The sequence below is a fragment of the Choloepus didactylus genome, chromosome 15 (genome assembly GCF_015220235.1).
Source record: "Choloepus didactylus isolate mChoDid1 chromosome 15, mChoDid1.pri, whole genome shotgun sequence".
Taxonomy (NCBI): Eukaryota; Metazoa; Chordata; class Mammalia; order Pilosa; family Megalonychidae; genus Choloepus; species Choloepus didactylus.
Window position 1 is genome coordinate 49556239 of NC_051321.1, and position 18547 is coordinate 49574785.

Here is an 18547-nt window from a genome sequence, read left to right on the forward strand (position 1 = left end):
ATATCTTCCTTAATTTATGTCAACAATATTTTGTAGTTTTCAGTATACAGATCTTTCACTTCTTTTGTTAAATTTATTCCTAAATATTTTATTCTTTTTGATAATATTGTGAATGGAATTTTTTTTTAAATTTCAATTTTGTATTCTTTGTTGCTAATGTGTGTACAAATACAATTGGTTTTTGTGTTGTGATTCTTTATCTTTCACACATGCTAAAACTATTCATTCTAGTAGTTATTTTGTAGATTCCCAAGGATTTTCTACATACAGGATCATGTTATCTGCAAATAAAGAAATGTTTGCTTCTTCTTTTCCAATCTGGATGACTTTAATTTTTATTTTGTGTTTTATTGCACTGTCCAGAACCTCCAGTAAAATGTTAAAAAGAAGTAGTGAGAATGGACGTACTTGTTTTGTTTTTATCTTAGGGCAAAAGCTTTTGGTCTTTGATGTTAAGTGTGATTTTTTGCTGTAGATTTTTTTGTGAATGCCATTTAACAGGTTGGAGAAGTATCTATTCCAAGTTTGCTGAGGGTATTTACCCTGAATGGATATTGGATTTTGCCAAATGCCTTTTGTGTATTTATTGAGAAGGCATGTTGGTGTTTTTCCTTTATTCCATTAATATGAAGTATAAAATTGATTTTTGACATTAAATCAATCTTGCATACCTGGGATAAATACCATTTGGTCATGGTGTGTAATATTTTTATATGTTAATATATTTTCTTTTTAATATTTTGTTCAGGATATTTGTGGGTATGTTTATGAGGGATAGTGTTCTGTAGTTTTATTTCTTGTGATACTTTAATTTTGCTTTGGTATCAAGCTAATACTGGCTTCACAGAATGAGTTGGGAAGTGTTCATTCTTCCTGTTGTGTTTTATTGTTTTTTTTCCCCCCTTAAGCTTTTATTTACACTAATATTCTAAATTAATTATCTCTTTTATGCTTTAGCTCATTTTTGGAAATATCTTCAAAATTAATTTTCATGCTTGTTACTGAAATTTTCATTTCAGTTATCATACTGAAAAAAATTAAACTTTCAAGAGATTTTGCTATTTTCAGTTTTTCTTTTCTTTCTTCTTTTTTTTTTTTTTTTTTGTCTCCAGGGTGTTATCTCGATGGTGTGGGGGAATGTATTATAGATTTCTAAGGTTGCTTCTGCTCTTTATATTGTTTATATTAACTATGATTACTTTTAAAAGTTTTGCTTTGGATTCTGTTTATTATATTATTACAATAAATATTTTATGATCCACAGTTTTGTATTCATTTTTCAGAATGACTCTTTAAATGTAGTGATTGAAACCTGTATATGAATTTGGCCAACTGGTGGGTTTTATTTTGAATTATCTTGCTAGTATAGTCTGTATCATTGGAGGACACCGTCCACTCCCTCCCACCCCATATCAGAATTTATCTGCCTTTTATCTTTTTTTAGGCCAATTTTTCCAGAGAGCAGTCCTCCAATCTACTTCTGGGAAAGGAGCATAGAGGGAGCAGCAGGATTATAAACCTAGCAACATGTGTTCATGGAGATGAGGTTTCTTGTTATTTAGAACTCAGGCTTTTACTCAGTCCCTTATTTTTATAATATCCATGATCTTAGCTGCGTCTGGTTTTCTTGAAACCATGGTTTTCTTTCAGAAAATGGAACTTCCTTCTTTTGCCCAGCTTTGTGGGATACATTATCTGTGGTGTACCTGATAGAATTTCTGGGGTTCTATTCTTTTCTTTTTTTTTTTTAACTTTAAAATTTGAATCAACCCTCCAGATCTCAGCCCCAATTGTTTACATTAGTAGTTCCCACCATTAGCTGGATATTATAAGTATCTTGGAGCTTTAAAGGAAATCAAGAACAAACAAACAAAAAACAGAAAATGAAAAAAAAAAAGGAAGAAAGGAAGGAAAAGATGTTCAGACTTGAGCCTGAGAAATTCTGATTTAATGGTCAGTGGAGGGGATTACTGATCCTTGGTCTTTTCTAAAGGTCCCCATGTGACTTTAAACCTGCAGCCAGGATTAGGAACCACAACTCTACTTGACCTCCACTGTGTCTCCCCATTTCCTTTCTTATCTCATCTCCTATCATTGTCATTGACTATTCTGCTCCAGCCACACTGGTTTTAACACTTCAAGCATATGTGCTTCTCAGAGTCTTTGCCATTGCTTTCTTTTTGCTTATAATCTTGCTCCCCCAGTTTCTGAATTCTAGCTTCCTCAACTTTTTTAAGAATCTACTGAAATAACATTTTTGCTGGTGTTTTCCTGACAACTGTTTTTTTTGTTTGTTTGTTTGTTTTTTTTTTTTTTTTTTTTTTATGTTTGGGAAGCATTTATAATTCTAGTTTTATGCCAAGGCTGGCATGGCATGGAACACACGGATTTCGTTGAATTAATGACTTTCTCTTTGGTAAATTGAAGATTTTTGCACTGGAGTCAAGCACCTTACTTGACAGTTTAGTCTTGATTTATCAGCTGGAATATAAGCCTTCTGAGGGCAAGACCATATTATAAGTTCTTTTGCACTACTACCTGGTGGGTGGGATGTCTCTGGTATAATGGATGCCATACGATTTGTTGATGTTGATTTTTTCAACTGTTGATTGCCTTTTTTTAAATTAAATTCAGTTTTATTGAAATGCATTCAAACACCATACAATCATCCATGGTATACAATCCACTGTCCACAGTATGATAACATAGTTATGCATTCATCACCACAATCTATCTCTGAACATTTTCCTTACATCGGAAAGAACCAGAACAAGAATAAAAAATAAAAGTGAAAAAAGAACACCCAAATCATCCCCCATCCCACCCCATTTGACAGCTGGATTTTAAATAGCATCACTAGGTTTCTGGTTTACCCTCCCTCCTTGTTTGCTTTACTTTTCTCCATAGCAACTCTCATAATTTGAAGCATTTTATATTTTATTTATTTTCTCTCACCTCTCTCATTTGAACCAATATCAGTGAGCCAGGAATTTATATATGTTTTGTCCAGATTTTTTTCTTAGATCTTCAAGGAAAGGTGGGCATAATTTGATGTTTAATAAAAATTTGGTTGACTAAAGGAATAAGTGAATAAATACTAACCTCAAAATAGATGGGAAAAGTAGAGAGAAATGGATTGTAGTACAAAATTTTGTATTTGTTTTCTCAGCTTTTAATAGAGCAAGCAGACCCCCCCCAAATTAGGGAGATAGAGATTATGAGTAATATTAGTTCTAAATTATATCATGTTTTCCAGGAGAACTAGAATAAAAACCTATACATTTTTGGAAATTAGAAATAAAAAACTTCCTTCATAAATAATTCTTAACCAGAGGTTGAATTCTGTCTCGAAGCATTCTCCAAAAGCAAGATTATTCCCTGAAACATCATCCCCACTTTTCCCTTCCAGCATAGATAAGCCTTTTTTTTTCAATTGTTCATTCTTCCTAACATTGCTACATTTAAAGTAAGCTTTTTATTCATTGCTGATTTCTTCTAAAGCGCAGAGTGGTTCCACTGCTTTATTTAACTTTAAAATAGGGTTGCCAGATTTAGTTATTAAACATACAGGGTGCCCAGTTAAATTTAAATTATTCCTAATTGCCTATGCATATGTGCATTGAAATAAAAGAAAAATATTGCAGGAGCTAACTTATACTAAAATATATTGATTGTTAATGTGATATATGGCATGCCTCTTTCTTTGATTGTATTTCTCTGATGATTTGGTTTTTTAACAGTTCCTTGTTTTGCAAAATGTACTTATAAAATTCCATGCAGTTACAGTCAGTATATGTTCCATTTATATTGCAACATAGCTTTTACTGTGGTCACATTCAACTTATTTTGTTCTTTTTCCCATTGCATATTAATGGGAAAACATTCACAACATTAGCATTATACACGACAGTACTGAACATGTACTGACATAAAATTGACAACTTTGAGAATTGTTCTTTAAATTTGATTTGTAAAAGCCCATAATTCCATTTTTAATGGCATAACTTGCTTTTGCATTCTGCAAGACAACATTGTGTGTCTGATGAATGATTTTATTAAATGTCCACTGATAAAAAAGAGCATTGCCGTAAATTTTTATTCCTTTGTTCTTCCACACTACATATGGTGATTTCAGTTGTTCCAATGATGGAAGAGTACTTAATAACATCTCTGAAAATGAATCACATTTGTCAAGGGATTATATACATTTCAGAAGGTAGTCATGGAAAGTGCAATAATGATTTTTAGCTTCAATCAGAATTTCTTTTCCTGCGAATAAACAATGTTTTCCCTTTTAAGAAACACCTTGATACTTAAAGGTATACATCTTTCATAATTTTTTTTTAATGCTCTCAACAAATTCCTTTCAGCAATGAAATTACTTCAGTAACAATGTTTGCTCATCTTCCGAGTTGCATAATCCAATTCCTAAAGAGATTTTTAAAACTATGAACAATAAATAAATAGGCCTTACTCAGTGGAATATTTAATGATTTCTGAGGTAAGAGAACAATTTTGTGACAGTTACTTCAATGTCAGTAGAAAGGATATCAGATGATGTTTGAGTGGCATTATGCAGAATACAGGCAGGACAGCCAGCACCTTCCATAGAATCATTCATGCTTTGCTTCAACTTTGAGATAAACATTGTCTGTACCTTTACACAAACATTCACCAAAATTTGTATATGTGTTATCTTCACCAAAAGCAATTAAATTTTTCTCATTAACTCCTAACTCAATTTGAGTCTCTGCAAACATTTGCTATTGTTTCTAGTATCTCATCTGGATAAGATTTTTCTCATAATAGCTTTTTTCACAAGAAATAAGGCTTTTTACACTAGAAAAGTATTGCAAAAGCAAAAGAAAAATGTTTTTCTGCATTGTTACTACTTGTATCTTTGACTATGACATAAAAAGGTGAGGCATTTAAATCATCAATGATACCTGTACTGGTAAATGGGCATATTGAATTAATTTTTTATTTTAGTGGATTTCATCCTGGCAGTTGAAAATTTGCTTGCAATTTTGGAATCAGAAAGAACTTCATTTGAATTGGAAGACTGATGATGATATACAGTGCAAAATAATCTGTGGTGATTATTTTATCTTCTTCATAGAAATTTCTCTGTCAAATTGTTATTTTATTACTTTCTTAGGTACTAATTGAGGAAATTATACATCTGGTATGCTTAGCTGTTAATATATGCTGGTTTATATCTGACTTTCCACCATTTTTGATACTGAATAAACAATTGTGTACTGTACCAATTGCTTTAAAATGGTTTCTGTTTGTTTAATAAATGCCCACTGCAGAAAATTCATCAAAAGCTTTATACTGGTTCAAACATAATCAATTAAAAAAATGATAGCAACTAACAACCACCAGAAGAATTGAAGAGATTGAATTTGATCATCTCACAGTGTGTCTGTCACTCACAGTCCGAAATCATAACTGTGAACAGGAGTTGAATTGTTGAAAGACATGGGAACTTGCAAAAAAACAATAGATTGAACTCATATATGATGTGAAAAAGGTAAACTTCCCATTTGCCTGCGAATGTTCTTGCAAGGCACAGTTTCACTGATATTATACAAGGTTTTGGGAAGCCTGGCATTCAGGGATCGGTAGATACTCAGAGGTCAAAGTGTTTAGGAATTGACAGACTTTCACCTGTATTAGTAGTCATGGGAATAAGGCTACTCTGACTGCTCAGAAGCATGGTCATCAGAGTGACACTTGCTCACTGTTGTTTAGAAGAGTGGATGTCATTGATTTTAGGACTGGGAGTTTATCATTGATTGGCTGACTTTTGGGACTGGGGGTTTATCACTGATTGGCTGACTTTCATAGTTTGGGACTGTCATTGATTTGCCAACTGTGATGGTTAGATTCATGTGTCAACTTGGCCAGGTGATGGTACTCAGGTGTCTGGTCAAGCAAGCACTGGCCTAACCATTGCTGCGAGGACGGTTTGTGGCTGCTTGATAAAGCAGAAGGCTGGTTTGTTAAATCATCAGTCAGTTGGCTGCAGCTGTGACTGATGACGTCAACAAAGGGCGTGTCTTCCACAATGAGAGAATGTAGTCAGCTGGATTTTATCCAATCAGTTGAAGACTTAAGAGAGACAGATAGAGAACCTTCACTTCTTCGGCTGACCAGCAAAGCATTTCCTGAGGAGTTCGTCAAAGTTGGCAGTTCTTTTCCTGAGGAGTTCATCGAACATGTTCATCGAAGTTGCCAGTTCCCTGCCTGAAGAGTTCATCAAACATCTTCATTGGAGTTGCCAGTTTGCTGCCTGCCCTACAGAATTTGGACTTGTGCATACCCACAGTTGCATGAGACACTTTTATAAATCTTATATTTATAGATATCTCTTGTTGATTCTGTTTCTGGAGAGAATTCTAACTAATACACCAACATTGAGAAACATAGTTACTGGAATGAAGCTGTTGTTGACTGGCTGGTTTTAAGAAGCATGATCATAGAAGTGAGGCTGTCACTGATTGGCTGATTTTCAGAACATGTGTACTGAACTGAAGTTTTCTCCAAAATGATGCTTGTTCAGGACTTGGGACTTCAGCCAAAAAACATTCTTTTCCTTAATTGAATATGAGAATTAAGTACCTTTAATCCTCATTCTCCTCTTTTAGTCTCCCCTCAGCCCAACCTACAAGAGACACCATAGAAGTTGTCCATATTTTTATCTGTAGTGTTAAGATTTTCAGCTAGTTACGCCAGTTAAGTGACTTAAGTGCTAATTACAGTTGCCTAAAAATAACTTTGTTGAATTTTTTTAATTTATTGGAAAAAGATGAATATTGGGCATTTAAGGCATTCTGACAAAGTCAACACAGGATGCAGGACAAAATCATTAACTGTAGAACATGTTCTGAATATACAGGATGCCTGGAAATCCTCCTTAATAAACAAGTCGTGTTTCTAATTAGGTCTTTTTTTGTGTGTGCTGAAGTTATCTTTAGTTCATTGTACTTTTTAAGCAGAGGGTAGTCAGTTTCAGAATGCTAAATATAGGAGTGTGACTTTTGTTCCCTCCTTCCCCTTCAAGGAGAGCACATCATAATGGTTTTCAGTATAGGAAAATGCTCATACATAGACTGGCACTGGCTTTACATTTTTCATCCTAATGTAACAATGCTAGAATTATAAAAAATAACCACTCTTCAGGAGATAATCATACAAGCATGAGCAAAGCTGATTTAGAAATTGAGTAATCTCTGAACAATTTAAAATTTTCTGATCCTGGGTAAGAATTACAGAAAATGACTGTGGAAGGGAACCTAGAAGCCTAGGGCAAAGATGAGTGAAGTCATTTGCTCAAGATCATGGAGTTAATTAGTGTTGGAGCTAGGGTTGGATTTGTGCTTGCCCTGGCTGTCATTCCAGTTCTCTTCTCCATGTTATGGTTTAGCAAAGTGGTTAATTGCTTGGACATGGGAAATAGACATGGCTCAAAATATTTTTTACTACTTACCGGCTGGAAGGATATAGGCAAGCTATTCAGCCTCAATTTCCCTTCATTAAAATAGGGATACTGATAGTGCGTACTTCATAGATTTAATTTGAGTATTAAATGAGATGATGCATGTGATGTCCTTGATACAGTGCTTGGCATATTATCTATGTTAAAAAAATGGTAGTTGCTATTATTACTATTATTGTTGCTTTATTATATCATATTCAGCTTTTATATAAGAACTCAGTGAATGACAGTGATATTACTGACCCTACAACAGTTGAGTCTGTGCTTGTAACCATCTTTCCATTTATGGTGTTGGGGACTGTTACAAACATTTGCGTAAAAATAGAATGGATCTGTGTATTAATACACATGTATTAATTATGTTAACCAAATGCTTCTACAACCTCCATATTTCCAGCTGGACATAATACAATTCTGTTTCTAAAATGTGGATTTGCAGATATTCAGGGACTGATGCTCCTATGTAGTAGCTCCAAAATCCCATAAAATCTTTGAGTCCTCCACTGGCTTGTCTGCATTTGGCTGCCAAAGTGGGGAGAAGGGAGACTGTGGGTAATCATGCAGGTTTTGCAAGGCCTGGACTGGGAGTGGCATTTATCACTTTTGCCAAGATTCTCATGGCATGGGAGTAGATGTAGTGTGGAGAACATGGCCAAAGTAGAAACTGCAAAATGCTGATTCATATTAGAGAAACATGAGGATCTTAGTCTGTTAGAGATCGTTTATTTGAGCCTCCCAATATACCAGTTTATTTTTTTAACTTTATTTATCAAATAAAAAAACATTTCCAAACAAAACAAAGCAAAGCAGTGGGAAAAACAAATATCCTGAAATAACTTCATTCCTTCCAATACACTCCTACCATACCAAAAGAAGATTAATGAACCATAGTCACACTTGAGCATTCCCATGTCATTAAGATCACCCTCAATATCTTGTCTGTTCTTGTTAGATTATTGTTCCCCCTTCACTAGCTGCTGTCTATCTCTAGGTACCCTAAATTCTACAATATAAGACACTTTTGTTACATTTTTCACAGAGTTCACCTTAGTGGTAACATACAACATCTCTCCTCTTGTGTCTGGCTTATTTCACTCGGTATTATGTCTTCAAGATTCTCCCATGTTGTCCTGTGTTTCACTACCATATTCCTTCTTACTGCTGCATAGTATTCCATCATGTATAGGTGCCACATTTTGTTTATCCACTCATCTGATGAAGGACACGTAGGTTGTTTCCGTCTCTTGGCAATTGTGAACAATGCTGCTATGAACATCAGTGTACAAATATCTGTTCATGTCACTGCTTTCAGATCCTCTGGGTAGATACTGAGAAGTGAAATTGCTGGATCATAGGGTATCTGGTTTTCTGAGGGACCACCAGACTGTCTTCCAGAGAGCCTGAACCATTATACAGTCCCACCAGCAATGAATAAGAGTTCCAGTTTCTCCACATCCTCTTCAGAATTTGTAGTTTTCTGTTTATTTAAAGGCAGCCATTCTTGTTGGTGTGAGATTATACCTTATACCAGTTTCTTTACTGTGTATTATAATTCCATATAACAGATGAAGAAACTGAAGATATAAGTGAATTACTCAAGGCTATCCCTTGGGACAATGGCAGAGCAAAATTCTTTTCCAGGCACTATGAATCTAAATCCAAGGTTCTTGACTGAATATACACAAAGATACTTTGGCTAAAACCATTTATTACTGTTTCATTAGAAAGATGCTTAAATCAATCAGGTTAACTAATTTGGCAGTCACTGAAAATTATTCTTATGTTTCTAATATTTTCAAAATTAAATTTTTATTCTACATTATTTTTTGGAGGCAACAAGACAGATTTCATAGATTCAGTAGTTTGCAGATTATTCCTAACTTCCTTTCTAGAGCTAAAGAGATTAAATTTCTGTTGTTTCTGAATAAAATTTCAGCTATGTTTGCAAAATGTCACATTTTTTAAACCTTATTTGCTATGTGACTGCTTAAAATGCCTTAATATTTCTTTTAAATTCTGTGCCTACTTAATTAAACAACTTCTTGAGAATTCTTCTGAAAGCAGTAATATTTTGCCCTGTGCTTTTTTCATATATTTAAAACATTTTCCAAGTTATTAAGTAAGTAAACATTATATTATAAATGACATCCATATGTGGTACATAAAGCAATAATTTCCTAAATGGCAATGTTGGATATTTTATATGGATTATCTTGGTGATATGTTTAATGAATAAACTTGAAAATTTTTGAGCAAAAACCTGTTAAAAGTTATTTCAACCTTAAATTTTCCTTCCCTTAACACTTGATAATCCTAGGAAACTTGTTTTCGGCCAATGTACAGTAACTGGATTTTTATGAAAGTTACATATGGAAAGGCCAAAGACTCAAATTGTAGTGAGACCAGTTTCATTCCTGTTAGGACTTATTCACATTTCTGTAGAGTAAATATTTGTCATATAGGTCGATATAAATTTACACATTAGGATTATAATTCATTTCTAAAGCTAGTTAAACTTTCATACAGAAATCTTACAAGACATTTTCAGTTCATATAGCATTCTTTTTGCATTTATCCAAAAGGCTAAGCTAGCTACCATTTCTTATCGTTGTTCTGATACTGTGGCCTACAATTAGGGGATGAGCTTTGAAAACCAATTTCTTAAAATTTCTTTTAAGAATTTTGCCAAGTGACTTCTTTGCTTTTTATGAATTCCTGCACAGTTGTGAAGAAAAAATAACTACAGATATTAGGGAATGTGGAAATACTTCCTATATTTTCTGCTCCTTTAAAAATCTACATTTGTATACCTGTCCCTATGCCAAAGATAAAACAGGTATGCACTGTTTTGAGCAAATCTTTTTTTATGTTAAATTGACATTTTATAAAAGAAGTGATGTGTTTTAAGAGGGAGATCCTAGTTACCACCTTAAGTTCTACAGGGAGTCATTGTAAAAGGAGGACTAGAGGTGCCTTTTGTATAAAATGCCCATAAGCAGCTGACAGTCTCCCCATATTTTACATATTGCAACATCATCAAGAAATAATAGGGCTGCCAGATAAAACACAGAGTACTCAGTTGCATTTGAATTTCAGATGAACAATGAATAATTTGTAAAATATAAGTATGCTCCAAAGTTAGTAGTAGTTTATATGAAATTCAAATGTAACTGGACATTCTGTATTTGCGTTTGTTAAATCTGGCAACCCTGAAAGATAATGGTCTCTCTGTCTCAGTTCCAGCTTTCAAATTTTGGAGTTAGTGACTGATTGGCCCAGTTTAGGTCATGTATCCAGTAACTAGGACAAGGGCATACATTTTTTTAGAGTAGTAATAGATGACCTGGGGTTGGGATAGTAGGAGAGAGGAATCGATGAGGGGCTAAGCAGATTTAGAGCTAGGTGTACACAGAAGAGAGCAGGATAGTCATATGATGTTCTGAGTTCTGGGTTCTAGCTTCTTGCTAAGGTCCAGCCCCATTAGTCTTCTTGAGTTTTCTAAGATACCTTAGCATCCTTATAATAAATTACTTAAGCTGGTTTAAGACGGATATGTGTAATGTGCCCCTCAAAATTCCAACTTTCATTCTTAATTGTAATTTCAGAGACTAGGGAAAAAGTGTTGTAACAATATCTGCTTTTTGATAATATCTTTTGTTTTTATTTTAGCATGATAGGACCCTGGAGCTTAACAGTGCTCCTGCTAGAGTCTCTCCTCTATTCAGTCAAAAATTTGGGATTTGTCAGTTCATCCTACGAGAGGAAAAGAACCTTCCATGCAAACCTGGTAAAAAGAAATGTTGCAAGTACTGTAAACCCTGTTCCTCTCTCTCTTTGGTAGAGGATATGGCTTCCTGCTCAGCCAGTCAAAGAACATATTGTACTTTTTTTGACTAAAATTGGTCAGAATATTGGTCAGAAGAAATACATCCAAACAGAACAAACATATTCTATAAGGAATATTTGGAAACCAGTATCTTATATAATATACTGCTCTGTGTCTTTTGTAGATGTAAATCAAGAGGAAGCTAGTCCCTGATTTTGTGATATCTAGCAATTACTATATGGAGTAAATTTTTTTTAAGCTTTTCCTTTTATCCTGCTCAGAAAAAATGTCCTTGCCACAGGGCAAACCATTTCCTCTGAATTTGATCAGAAACAGTGAGTGAGCAAATTTTCTGGGCTGTAACATAAGGCTTTGATTCAGAGAGCTACAGATGAATTAGCCTGTGTAGCCGCTTCACATTTAATGTTCAGTTACATGAAGTTCCGTGCTTCAGACTTGCATGCATAGTATGCTGTCATGGGGGATTTATTGTTCTGAGGTTGTTTACATTAGTGAAATAAAGAAAAATCTTTGATCCTATATTAGTCACAACTCAGCTTATAACCACAGGTAAGAAGATTCAGAAACATAGACAAACAATGAGTTTTGTAACTGGTTCTTTATTAAGTCAGCCTAAAAACCTATTATTCTGATTTCATTAATAGAAAAATTGAATTTGTTGGCTTGACATGTAACTAAATGCATAGAGTTATTAGAATTGTTTTGATCTGTTGTCAAAACAGGAGTTGGGGATGTTAGATATGTTTGCTTTGGGGTTTTTGCTAACAGTGATGACTCACACGTGTATAGACTTCTACAGTGTAAATCTGAGAGCTCTTAAAGAATAATTGCTTAAAATGGGTTCAAAGGAAACCAAAATTCCAAATTGCAAGTCTTCAAATTTCATATTGAATTCTGAATCCTACAATAAGAAGTGATCATGGTAAGTACATTTAAGTTTCTTTCTAAATTAAAGATAATATATCCAAGGCAACTTAATGACTATTAACTGGATAATTTTAGTCATCAACAAGTGACTGAATATATCTTTACTTTGTAGTTTCTATAAACAAAAGCTCAACTCAATTTACGCTTTTACTCTCCCAGTTATGCATAAAATTATTACACTATCTGCACTATCTGATTTAAAATTAAGGTGTCGACAAACATTTTTTTCCTTAAAAAATTTTTTTTTCAAAGTCCAGTTGCTACTGGTTTGGCATCAGCCTTGATATCTTTATATTCACCTGTTCATTCAACAAATATTTAACAGGATTCTCTGGGCCAGATTCTGAATGGATATAGGGAGATGTTCCTGTTTGCTAAAGCTGCCTTTATGCAAAATACCAGTAATGGATTGGCTTTTATAAAGGGGATTTATTAGGCTATAAATTTACAGTTCTAAGGCCATAAAAGTATCCAAATAAAGTTATCAAGAAGAGGCCTTCACTAAATAAATACCTTCACTAAATAAAGGCCAATGGCATCTGGAACATCTCTGTCAGCTGGGAAGGCTTGTGGCTGTTGTCAGCTAGTCCTTTGCTTCTGGGTTCTGGTTTCAAAATGGCTTTCTCCAAAATGTCTCCGAGCTTCTGTCTATCTTAGAGTCTCTCTCTCAGCCTTTGTTTATCCTTTCTTATTCTCCCAAGGCATTTCTCTTTAAGCATCTGGGAGTCCTCTCTTAGCTTCTCTGGGGAAAAATCTCCAAACATCCTTCTGCCTGCATCTCCCAGTGTTTCCAAGCATCTAGGTCTATGTGGGCTCTCAGCAATTCCCATAGATGAAATCTGGATCACATATCTTAGCTTCTCTCCAAAATGCCTCTCTCAGCTTCTCTGAGCTCCCTCTCTCCATGAGCTCTCTTAAAGGACTCCAGTGATCTAATTAAGACCTCCCTGGAATGGGCGGGGTCACACCTTTGTGAAAATAATGTAATCAGAGTTCCCACCGAACAAGATTGGATTGCAACTTAATGGCTCTTTTGGAGTCTATAACAGCTTCAAACTGGTACATGAAGCATATGAAACATTCCCATCAAGAAACATTTTCTATAGTAGTTATAGAAGGTGGTATTGGCATTTAAAATATGCAATGGAAATCACCTTTTGATTTTTTTTTATTCTTCCAATTTTTTTTTATTTAAATTCAGTTTTATTGAAATATATTCACATACCATACAATCATCCATGGTATACAATCAGCTGTTCACAGTATGATCATATAGTTATGCATTCATCACCACAATCTATTTCTGAACATTTTCCTTACATCAGAAAGAATCAGAGTAAGAATAAAAAATAAAAGTGAAAAAAGAATCCCCAAACCATCCCCCCCATCCTACCCTATTTGTCATTTAGTTTTTATCCCCATTTTTCTACTCATCCTTCCATACACTAGATAAAGGGGGTGTGATCCACAAGGTTTTCACAATCACACTGTCACCCCTTGTAATCTACATTATTATATAATCATCTTCAGGCGTCCAGACTGTTGGGTTGGAGTTCGGTAGTTTCAGGCATTTACTTCTAGCTATTCCAATACATTAAAATCTAAGAGTGTTACTTATATAGTGCATAAGAATGTCCACCAGAGTGACCTCTCGACTCCATTTGAAATCTCTCAGCCACTGAAACTATTTCATCTCAATTTTGCATCCCCCTTTTGGTCAAGAAGATATTCTCAGTCCCACGATGCCAGGTCCAGATTCAACCCCGGGAGTCATATTCTGCATTGCCAGGGAGATTTACACTCCTGGGAGTCAGGTCCCATGTAGGGGGGAGGGCAGCAAGTTCACCTGCCGAGGTGGCTCAGTTAGAGAGAGAGAGGGCCACATCTGAGCAACAAAGAGGTACTCAGGGGGAGACTCTTAGGCACAATTATATGCAAGTTTAGCCTCCCGTTTGCAGTAACGAGCTTCATAAAGGCAAGTCCCATGATCGAGGGCTCAGCACATCCAACCGCCAGTCCCAGTGTTTGTGACAACATCATCACCAGTCCAGGTGAGGAAGCCCAATACTTCTGCACCTTCCCCCAGCTCCTCGGGGCTGGGTGGGGGGGATGGGGGGCTGTAAATACATTTTGTATTCTCTGCCCAAATTACTTTGGAATGTGTCACTATTTCACTCTAGCCTATACTAACCTACCGTATCTCACTTCCTATTCAGAGTTCCATGTAATTGTGGTGTTTGAACAAATCGACTATAGAGTTGTACTGTTTAGAAAATATAGATCCTGTACCAAATAGACATCTCTTCCCTTGGTCTCATATGGAAGTTAAAGTTTTAAAACATAGTCAGTTTCGACCTTTACCTGTTGGCCCGGTTTGCCCTAGTCTTAACCAGACCTGCTTCATTCATATCACTAATTGAAGTCTGGGCTCTTTTTCAGCTTTTTTTTTTTTTCTTAACAGTGGCTGTATGCACTAATACTGACATTCATATCTGCCGAACTCTAGCTCTCAGTTTCAGGTGTCTCAGAGATACACATTGTTCCAGAGACCAATCAGGTTATACAATAAGGGATCAGCATCTCAAAGGTTAGAGATAGGCATTACAATTCAGGAATAGAGTTAACTGCTGTAAGAGCTTACAATCTAGGGACTATTACAATAATCATGTCCACGTTAGGCTATGTTCTAAGATTCAATTCTGAGTTTACACATTGTAGTTAGTCCATATTGGTGAGGCATTAAAGTGTTTGCCTTTATTTCTGGTGTACTTCACTCAAATACTGTGTACAGGATCCATTCACCTCGTTGTGTGTCTTACAGCTTCACTCCTTCTCATAGTTGCTCAGTATTCCACTGTATGCGTACACCACAGTACACCATTCCATTCTTCAGTGTACCCTTAGGTCACCTCCACCAATTGCAAATCATGATTACTGCCTTCATGAACACCAGTTTGCAAATGTCCATTCATGTCTCTGCTCTCAGATCTTCAAATGACACACCCCATAACGAGGTTGCAATTTTGAAAAAACAGAATCTAAGCTGTGGCTTATATTGAAAACTGAAGAAACAAACCTAGGTGAACAGCTGAGAACATTTTCTCCAAGGTAGAAGCCGGAGCATCACATCAAGAGGATTGGTAATAATAGGGAAGATTTTGAGATAAAATAGAAACAAAAAAGTGTTTGGGGACCTTGGATTTGGTTGAACACAAAGCAGTGCCAACCCAAAGGCCATATATGAAGGAAGAGAAAATAAGGGAAAAGATTTCTGCTCACTTGTCCCTGTTAACACTCAGTGTATATGGATAGCAACTAAATATTTCTTTTGGTTAAACAGTGGTTTGTGGTTTCTGGATAGGGGCTAAAGACTACAGTGTATATTGATGTCTCTTTGTAAAATTATTTACAACTCAAATCCCAAGTAATTTGCCCTACTAGTTGGAACTAGAATTTCCAGATTATTATGTGTGTATAACAGATGGCATATTTGTTAGACAGTGCACACAGATTTATGAGGGATTTTATAACCATATGGCAGCCTTGTAAAGGAAGGGCTAGTGCTTCCATGAATAGGAACTCTGAGTGAATCTCTGGGAAAATCTCCCTATGTCAAGAGGATTAAGACATTTTGCTCCAGTGACAAACTGTGGCCCATTACCTTTTATTTAGAGCATGTCAGTTTATTGATCTCTGCCTGTCTCATCCATCTGTCCATCTGTGCTTGTATATATCTACATATCTCTATACAAGGGGAAAATGAGACTTCTCATGTGAGAAGTACAAATACAAATGTGAGTATTAACAACCTGCAGGATAAGTCTAAAATGTGACTGTGAAGCCCCCACCACACCATTGGGAGCCCCTGCCATACATGGGCTGGGGCAGAGGCATCAGGGTGGAACAGCCCTGTTGTTTCTGACCCTCAGCCAACCTCGGGAGTCCCTGTTTCTCACCCCCACTGAGGGATGGCTGACTGACTCACAGTGGCCCTTGCTGGCTCCATGTGCCTGCCTCACCCCTGGTGGTCATTTGTGGGGCTCTAGGAGATAGTGGAGTCTATACTTTGTGGGGGCTCAAAGCCCATCAGCAAGGAGATGGCAAGGTCTTCTGCATAGTCATCCTCCTTGGAGAAGTAGGAGCCCTCCCCCAGCTTCAACAGCACAGGAAGGTCATCTTTCCTTACATCTTTGGGGCAAATACCACCAAGAGCAGAGGCTGGCTGGTGCAGAGCACCAGCTGCTTTCTTGAGACCAGGCTGCTGTTCTTTGCTGTAAGCAGCCTGGATGGCACCTGGATGGGGAGATGAGCTCCTGAATTCTGGCCAGGCTGCTGTCAATGTCAGGCAGACTCATGTTGGGCACCATCACTGGAACACTTAACAGGTCCAGTAGGGCCCTGGTATCCATGCTGAATCTGTGGCTAGTCAGCATGATCTGCAAGTTGCCCAGGTTGGAGTCCATGGCATCCAGGTAGTCACTGAACTCGTTCCCTGGTTGGAATCTGCCATGCAGAGAGGAGGAGGGGCAGGGGGAAAGGCCCACGATACAGATTTTCCAGGCAGGCTATGCTGATGCACTTTTCCAGGGCCGAGTTAGGCTGGGGTTTAGGGGTATAACTTGTGGTGAGAGCTGGAGGTAGGGCTGTGGTGGCGGGCTCATTTTTGAGCAGGATGGAGTTGACAAGGATGGTTGGGATGGGGTGGGTTTCCCTATGGAGTCTGCTGCCTGGGGCGGCTCCTCTTTGATGTGCACTAGGCCCCTTGGTGCATCTTGTCTGAGCTATGTTGGTGGAGCCAAGGGCTGGCTGGGGCCAGCTCAGTTTTGTCAGAGATGTTGGGCCCAGAGCTGGCAACAATATCTGGGAAGCAGAGGCTGGAACCACTGTAGGCTAGGAATGAAGCTGATGAACTGGATGAGCTGTGGACGTGCGCCAGGGAGAACTGTTCGCTACTCTTGGGCGTGGAATGTGCCATGCTGCCCTTGTTCAACATCCAGAGGAATTTTCTCTTAATTCCAGGATCTGGTTTGACTGCACTAGGGAGATCAGGAACTAAATGAGCTTGTTGATGACTTTCTTTTGCTGGGCAGTCTAGCCACCTCCCACCACAGGGCTTCCTTCTCAGGCTTCTTTGCCAGGAGCTTCGAGTCCATGCTCTCCTGCTTGCCCTTCCATCAGCTGCACTTCTGTTAGCAGCTTGCTGACACTGTCCTGGCGAATTGTTATGTCTTTGTTCTTTACGGTGGACACACTGGTCAGTTTCCTATTGATGTTCTAGAGCAGTTGCTCCAGGCTGTGCAGGAAGCATGGGTGCTGGAACTTGGGGTCATCCTTCTCTAGCTTGACCAGACCACCCTACTCAATATGCACCACTTTCCAGAAGCCGTACGTGTTGAGCTGCTGCACAAAAATGGCCATGTGTTTGTGCTTGAATAACTTGGGCAGCACCTCCTTGGCAAACTGGTCCTGACTGAACACGGGAAAGCCAGTCCAGCTTGGGCTCCAGCAGATGAGAGCATCGGTGTCTGAGTTGCTTCTTGAGGGTCCACACTTGGTAAGGAAGGCCAGGGTGTTGCTGGGACCTGCTATGCTGGAGCACAAGGGAAGATCCATGTCAGGCAAGGTAGAGAGAAGGCCAGGGTATCAACTGTAGCCACCCACTGCACATACATAGCTCTGTGGCCTAGCATGGCTACTGCCATCTTGTGATGTGCGTTCCTGATCCATTATCTTTTGTGAGGAGTAACAGAAAACCAGCAGATATTCCAGTTCAGCATTTCTGGGACTGGCTCTGGGATAAGAGATGAGCCAAGTAAAGTGAACCAGGTTCATATTTTGAAGCCAGGGAGAGTATTTGGCTTTCAATTCTGACAGCCCCTTGGGACAAAAAGCATTATTTATCTTAACATACTTGTATTAAACATACAAGTTCACAGTGGTGGCCATATTCTTGGCATTTGAAGATAGCAGTGGTGGTTGGTTGCAAGAATGCAAAATAATGTTTTTTGTGTAAGGTGAGTTAAATGCATAATGTATTAATTTTCAAACTAGCTTTCAGGGAAGGTATAATTTCCAGAATGAGCAAACTGGGTTGAAGCAACTTGGTGAAGACAATAGAGGGCCGTATAGTCAGGAAACAGTAGAAAAATTTTAAAAACTCTGGGTAAAAACTCAGAAACTGAAATGATATTCCCTAGCTTGAATCTGATTTATTTGAACTATAAACTATAGGAGCTGTGAGCAAGTGTCCTAACTTCTTTAAACTTACA

General features: G+C 37.3%; 1 pseudogene; it reads right to left on the reverse strand.

Moving 5' to 3' along the window:
* Positions 1 to 16320: 16320 nt before the first annotated feature.
* On the reverse strand, positions 16321 to 17891 carry LOC119510759 (annotated as a pseudogene).
* Between the last annotated feature and the right edge of the window lie 656 nt (positions 17892 to 18547).